This window comes from Rosa chinensis, chromosome 6 (genome assembly GCF_002994745.2).
Source record: "Rosa chinensis cultivar Old Blush chromosome 6, RchiOBHm-V2, whole genome shotgun sequence".
NCBI classification, from domain to species: Eukaryota; Viridiplantae; Streptophyta; class Magnoliopsida; order Rosales; family Rosaceae; genus Rosa; species Rosa chinensis.
The window spans coordinates 31,494,995-31,503,014 of record NC_037093.1 but is presented as its reverse complement, the minus strand read 5'-3'; positions in this window follow the sequence as shown (position 1 = coordinate 31,503,014).

Genomic DNA, 8,020 nt, shown 5'->3' with positions numbered 1-8,020 from the left:
TCTGAGCAGTTCCCGGTAATTCAGCAAAGTTAGGTTCTAGACATGAACTTGTAAAAGATGTTGCAGATTCCCGTCCAAGCTGAACTGCCTTCACTTAAATTGCCATAACTCCTTCTAGAAAAGTCGGAATCGCAAACCAGGGTAGTCCTTTCTAAAGTAGTTTTCAACTTTTTAGTCCTGCCAGTTATCCTAGGCAGCAGCAACCCCAATATTACAACAGTGCCTGTGTTTTTTTTTTTTTTTTTTTTTCCGTGTTTTTCGAAAGCTCTTGAAAACAATGAAAAGTTTATTCAGCTTCTCATGCAGGATATAAGGAAATTGGCTCAGCAATTCAAATCATGTACTTCGTTTTGTTTAAAAATCTAAGTTGAAAATTTCATGAACTTCTTATTATTTGTCTCATTAAAGCTTTATTACAAACCAGGAAATGCTCCAGTTTCTTCTCGTATCGAAAGTGTCTGTATGTGGTGCAATTAATTGTTTGTACTGAAAAAAAAAAAGTCTTCGCTATATCTTTTGAAAATTCAAAATAGCTACAATTCTATATAAGAAATATCGCTGGTCGTTTTTTTTAAAAATGGATTAAATACTCGTTACTCCTCATACTTTTGCATGAAAAACAGTTTAGTCCAAAATTTTAAAATTAAACAGTTTAGTCCTTATTCTTTCTAATTCTCACACAATAGGTCCTAAAATGACTATTATACCCCTCACTTTTTATTTTTTCTCTTTTCTCTCTGTCTCTCTCTCTCTCTCTCTCTATACACACACACACACATATATATATATATAGTGTGTGTATATATATATATATATATATATATATATATATAGAGAGAGAGAGAGAGAGAGAGAGGCAGAAAAAATAAAAAAATAAAAAGTGAGGGGTATAATAGTCATTTTAGGACCTGTTGTGTGAGAATTAGAAAGAATAAGGACTAAACTGTTTAATTTTAAAATTTTGGACTAAACTGTTTTTCATGCAAAAGTATGAGGAGTAACGAGTATTTAGTCCTTTAAAAATCTAAGTTGAAAATTTCATGAACTTCTTATCATGTATCTCATTAAAACTTTGCTCCAAACCAGGAAAGGCTTCAGTTTCTTCTCGTATCAAAAGTGTCTGTACGCAGTGCAATTAATTGTTTGTACTAAAAATAATAATAATAAAAAAAAAGGTCTTCGCTGTATCTTTTGAAAAATCAAAATAGCTACAAATTTCAATAATAAATATCGCTGGTCGTCTTGTTTAAAAAATCTAAGTTGAAAATTTCATGACAAGAAAATCTCATTAAGCTTTGCTACAAATTAGGAAAGGCTCCAGTTTCTTCTCGTATCAAAAGTGTCTGTACGCGGTGCAATTAATTGTTTGTACTAAAAAAAAAAAATAAAAATGTTAAAGGAAAAGCACATTATGTGCCTTCGTCAAAAAAACAGACGAAGAGGGAATCAAGCAATTACAAATCACAGCTCAATCAGCATTTAGTATCATCAATGTAATTGATATTTCCGTTGTAATCCTATTCCTATATAAAGGAGTTATGAATGAAATGAGTAGACCAATTCCAATTGTCATTTTACTTTAACACGTTATCAGCACGCTCAGAGCCAATAGCCAAATAAAAAATAGTTTCATTCTTCTTCCCGTCGAAAAACAAATCAAAACCCTAGAAGAAAAAAAACCACTTTTTCTTCTTTTTCTGCCGCCACAAACAACAACAATTCTCAAAAAAAAAAAAAAAAAAAAAAAAAATCTCTCCGTCCAAGACCGGCCTCACCTCCAGATCCTTCGCCCAGCCTCTCACAACCGGCGGCGACCACAGCCCCTCCAGATTCTCCTCTCCAGCCCTCACTCCCCGCGCTACTGCAACAATGCCACAGAAACAGCAGCGCACACCCAGCAGCCACCTCACCGGCCTCAGTCCACGATCTCCATCTTTCCCGGCGGTCTCCACTAGATCCCAGCCCACCTGCCAGCGCATCTGCGCAGATCGCCCTCCACACCTAATTGCTGCAGACAGCCAATCCCGCCGCCAGAGGACCAACGCTGTCAACCTCACCGTAAATCCCGACGTCCGTGGTCGACCCGAAAATTGAAAAGCCCGGCCTGCAGCAGATCCCAGCAGCAGCGCGCCCAGCCTCTCATCCCCGCCAACTTGTTTCCCGGCACCCTCACCCCGCCTAGCCCAGTCACCGGCCCGCCCAGGCCCTTCGTTCCCTAGCCCGTTTTGCAGTCTCCGACATCGACGCAACAGCTCTGCATCGAAGAAGAAAACCCAGAAAAAGAAGGGAGATAGAAAAAAAAAAAAAAGAAAGAAAAAAAGGCTGACCCGGCCCAAAGAACAGGTCCGGCCCAGAAAAAAATCCTGGCCCAATAAAAAAACAAATGGGCCTTGAGTGTGATGCAGCCCAGCAGAAACAATAAAAAAAAAAAAAAAGAAGTAGGCCTGCGGCTCAGAAAAAATAAAAAAAAGCAAAGAAAAAAAATAAGGCCTTGTGGCCCACTGTTGAAAAAAAGAGGAAGCGGCCCAGTTTTTCTCAAGCTAAAAAAAAAACATCGCTACGCATGCCTGCATCAACACGCGCGTGTGCTAGGATTGTTTTATTTTCTCGAAATCAAGTATGTTTTCTTTATTTTATTTTATGATTTTAATCAAGCATGTGAATTTTATTTTCTATTTTTTTAAGCATGCTTTATACCTTATTGTTTATACATTTATTATATTTTGTTATTGAGCATGTTTAGTTAGATAATTTTGATCATTTAAAGTATGTCTTGTTATTTATGCTTTATATGATTATCTTTAAGCATGCTTATATATTTTATTGTTTATATTTTGTTATATATTAATTATGCAATTTTGAAGCATGTTTTGTGAATTTTATTTACGCTTATACAATTATTCCTAAGCATGCCTTTATATTATGCTATCGTTTGTATTTTATTTTACGCATGATATATTATTACTATTATTATGTGTAACATATATATTTGGTATATATTTGTGATTTTGAGCATGCCCTGTAGTTTATTTTAATATATGCTATGTTTTTATTATTTATTACGTGCTATGATTATTTTTAATGCAACATATCAATACCATTTGGCCATGATAATGAAAATTCATGCGCATTATACACACACTTACTGTGATAAAGTATTTTCACATAGCATCGAAAAAAAAAACTGTGACCATTATGAATCTTGGTCTTGAAATCTAATTCATACGTTTGGAAAATAATTCACGTGGATGTCTTTATGACTGCGTAATTTATTTCTTCTCTCTTGTTTATGTAGATGGCTAATTCAACTCGACCTGAGTTTGACATCTTGGACTCAGAAGGACTTGAGTACCATCGTTGGGTTTCCGATATGGAAACTGCCTTTGTGGCAAAAGACTACACTGCCACCATTACTGATCCCAAAGATGATGAACTATCTAATAAGGTGAAAGCAGATGCCTTACTTTTCCTGAGACGACATATTGATCCTAGCCTACGCTGGGAGTACCTTCAGTTGAAGACACCCAAAGCACTGTGGGATGCCCTTAAAGGACGTTTTGGGAACATTCACGATACTTTGCTCCCAGGACTGGCTGTTCAGTGGAATGGAATCCGCTTGCTTGACTATAAAAATGTCAATGACTTCAACAAGGACATGTTGCGCTTAAAGGCATGTCTCAATTTCTGTGGAAGGGAAATCACAGAAGATGATATGATCTATAAGACTCTTACCACCTTTCCTAATTCAGCTTTTATACTAGCGAACCAGTATCAGTTGGATTATGACAACAAAAGAATCACAACCTTCAATAAGTTGATAAGCCTACTGCAAGTGGCTGAGAGACAAAATAAGATTCTCTTGAATAACAATGCCAGGCCCACTGGGACAAAGAAAATTCCCGAGGCTAATTATGGAAAAATGAAAGGTGGAAATAACTCCAATGCAAGGGGGTTTAGACGTGCTGATCCCTATCCACGTGGAAAGGGACATGGGGATCATGGAAACAAGATGCCAAAGGAAAGAGTTGACAATGAACCATGCTATAGGTGTGGATTCATTGGGCATTGGTACAAGAACTGCCAAACAAACAACAGAGTAGCAGCCAATTACAAGAGGTATAGAGAGTCTAAAGAACAAGTGGCTCACTATATGGAAGAAGGAGGTCATGACCTAGACGTCAACCTTACAGTTGCAGACTCCAATGGCAAAGAGGAACTTGCTAAGTCAATGGATGCTCTCAATCTTGACTGATCTGCTTTATTCATTTTATTTTCCAAAGACAGTTGTGAAGGCATAATGCCTCATTTTTAATTAGACTATTGTTTGGTCTTAAAGTTTATTTTCAATCATGGATTGATGAATAAGATTTCTGAACAAGACCTTGATTTGATTATCGTTGGCTTATTAATAAATTTTGAATTTTATTCTGAAGCACTGAATTTATTCAAATTTATTTACTAAACATATTTACATGGTTCGACATAGCACTATAAAGATGTAAAGCAATACATCTAGAGAAACATTATTAGAATGAAAAGAATACCATTCTACGCAAATAAGAAATACTCTAAAGAATATGAGTTATATTTTCTAAATACCTCCCATTTATTTGTAGGAATGAATGGAGGAGAACTTGAGTGCTTAATTGATAGTGGGACTACCCACACAATATTAAGAAATAGGCAATTATTCATTGAACTAATAGCCTATAATTTATCTGTGACTACGATGATTGGATTATCACAACTAATAAAAGGGCGAGGAACTGCCAAATTTTTGTTGCATAATGGGGCAACATTTCAAGTCACAGACGCTCTATATGCACCAAGAGCTAATCGAACCTTGTTAAGTTTCAAAGATATTTGTGCCAACGATTATCCAGTAAAAACACACCGTGAGAATGGAACTGAATACCTTGATATTACATCTCATGACTGTGGAAGGAAATGCATCTTAGAGAAACTTATGAGTCAATTTAGTGGACTGTACCTCACTACGATTCGGATCATTGAATTCTATACTGTCACCAACAATGAAATGTGGGACACTGACTCATACAGGCTTTTGCATGACCGCCTATGGCACCGAGGTCATAACATGATGATCCGTATTTTTCAAGAACTCACATGGACATCCCTTCTTTCGAGTGAAAAAAAAAAATGGGAGAAAAATCCGCCACACTGTAAAGTGTCGGTTCTAGTATTGCTCAAATGCAGTCATTGCCTTCTGAAGTACCTAAAGCACTACCTCCCTCTCATTATGCCTCATTGACTATTTCAAAGGTACATCACTCATTTTGCAAAGCCTGCTCTTTAGCAAAAACAGGATCGAGACCTTCCTATGCTAAAGATACAAACCAAAACATTCCATTCTTACAAAGGATACAAAGAGATGTTTGTGGACCTATACATCCAGAATGCGGACCATTCAAGTACTTTATGGTTCTAGTGGATGCTTCGACAATCTGGTCACATGTCGTTTTATTGTCCACAAGAAATGCTGCAATACTCCTAGCAGAGATTATATGTTTGAGGGCTCACCACCCTGATCACCCTATCAAGTCTATAAGGCTTGATAATGCTGGAGAGTTTACATCAAAAGCATTTGATGATTATTGCATATCTATTTGGATCGATGTAGAGCATCATGTACCCCATGTGCATACACAAAATGGTCTCGCAGAAGCCACCATCAAAAGGCTACAGATGGTGGCTAGGGCATTGGTTATGCGCACCAACCTGCCTATATCCTCATGGGGTTATGCAATATTGCACGCAGCTTTACTTATTCGTTTAAGACCCACAGCTAGCCAACCATTTTTCTGCGTACCAGTTGGTAACTGGATATGAGCCTGACACTTCACACTTACGCATATTTGGTTGAGTAGTATATGTGCCTATTGCGCCCCCACAGCGCACCAAAACGGGTCATCAGAGACGATTAAGTATTTATGTTGGATACGAATCCCCAACAATTATCCACTATTTGGAACCCTTGACAGGCGATCTCTCTACCGCTAGATTTGCGGATTGTCACTTTGATGAGACAGTCTTCCCGTCGTTAGGGGGAGATAGGAAAAAGGATTTTCTAAGGGAACGACAGGAATTGTCGTGGTTTGTCCCCACTCTGTCTCATCTTGATCCCCGCACTTCATAAAGTGAAAGTGAAGTGAAAAGAATAATCGATCTTCAGAACGTAGCAGATTCGATGCCTGATGCCTTTACTGATATCGTAAAAGTGATGAGATCACATATACCAGCTGCAAATGTGCCTGTAAGGTTAGAAGTCCCCAACAAGGGGCACGGTGCCGCAAATAGAGGCACTGCAACCGCACTTAGTGGAGGTGTGGTTGAGGCCGTGGCTCCCCAAGGAAGAGGGGGAGGTCACTTGGTTCGATTGACACTCACCCAAGGAAGAAGAGGGTGAGTAAGGCACAAACCAATCATCAATGTATAGAATCCCTCTCATGAGATTGTCTCTGATTATAGTTATGTCTATGAATCAATACTGGAGGACGCTCCGATGTTTAAAATGATTCCAGAGAACAAAGAAATCTCAGAGGATTATGAGAGTGCGTATGAGTTGATAGAAAGATCTTCCATACACATTGATGATATATATACTGTTGCTCAAGGAACCATAGAGCACGATGATATCGAACCACGCTCTGTTGAAAAATGTCAACAAAGAGCAATTGGCCTAAATGGAATGAATCAATCCAGGTAGAATTAGATTCTCTGACAAAGAGACAGGTATTTGGTCTGGTAGTGCTAACCCCACCAAGTGTAAAGCCTGTAGGACATAAATGAGTCTTTGTCAGAAAGCGTAATGAGAAGAATAAAGTCCTAAGGTACAAGGCTCGTCTTGTGGCGCAAGGTTTCTCACAACGCCCTGGAATTGACTACGAGGAGACATTCTCTCCCGTAATGGACGTTATAACGTTCCGCTACTTAGTTAGCTTAGTAATTTCCGAAGGACTGGAAATGCAGCTCATGGATGTGGTTACTGCATATCTCTTTGGGGATCTAGATTCAGAGATATATATGAAAAGTGCCTAATGGCCTTACATTACCCAAGTCAAGTGACTCTAAACCACAGAGTGCGTTTGCAATTAAGTTGAAACGCTCACTTTATGGATTGAAACAATCCAGACGGATGTAGTATACCCGTCTCAGTGACTACTTGATTGGGAAGGGATATAAGAACGATGAATTATGCCCCTGCGTATTCATAAAGAAAACAAGTTCCGGATTTGCAAATTGTAGTAGTATATGTCATAACTGGTACTCTTGATGAAATAAGAGAAACCGCGAGCTACTTGAAATCCAAATTTGAGATGAAGGATCTTGGGAAAACTCGATTCTATCTAGGTCTTGAACTAGAACACCGAGTTTGTGGAATATTAATCCACCAGTCTGCATATGTCCAAAAGTCAGGTGATATAACATGGACAAAGCACATCCTGCTAGCACTCCCATGATCGGTCGAAGTTTGGATGCAAGGAAAGATCCATTTCGTCCAAAGGAAGATGACGAACAAGTGTTGGCAGCTGAAATTCCCTATCTAAGTGCAATAGGCGCATTATTGTACTTAGTCCAATTTACTCGACCAGACATTGCATTCTCAGTGAACTTGTTAGCTAGATTTAGCTCAGCGCCAACGCAGCGTCATTGGAATGGTATCAAGAACATTTTCCGATACCTAAAAGGAACCATTGACTTGGGACTGTTCTTTCCCTACAGAGAGACAAGAGGGACCGCATATGGAACTGCAATCCCTAAAGGAAATGTTGATGGCGAAAGCACCACTCACTACACTGAAACACCAAATGACGTTTTGGTTGGTTTTGCTGATACTAGGTACCTCTCTGACCCACATAAAGGTCAATCCCAAAATGGCTATGTATTCACCATTGGGAACACGGCGATATCTTGGAGATCAACCAAGCAAACCCTTGTGGCTACCTCCTCGAACCACTCAGAGATCATCGCTCTACATGAGGCGGTCCGTGAGTGTGTA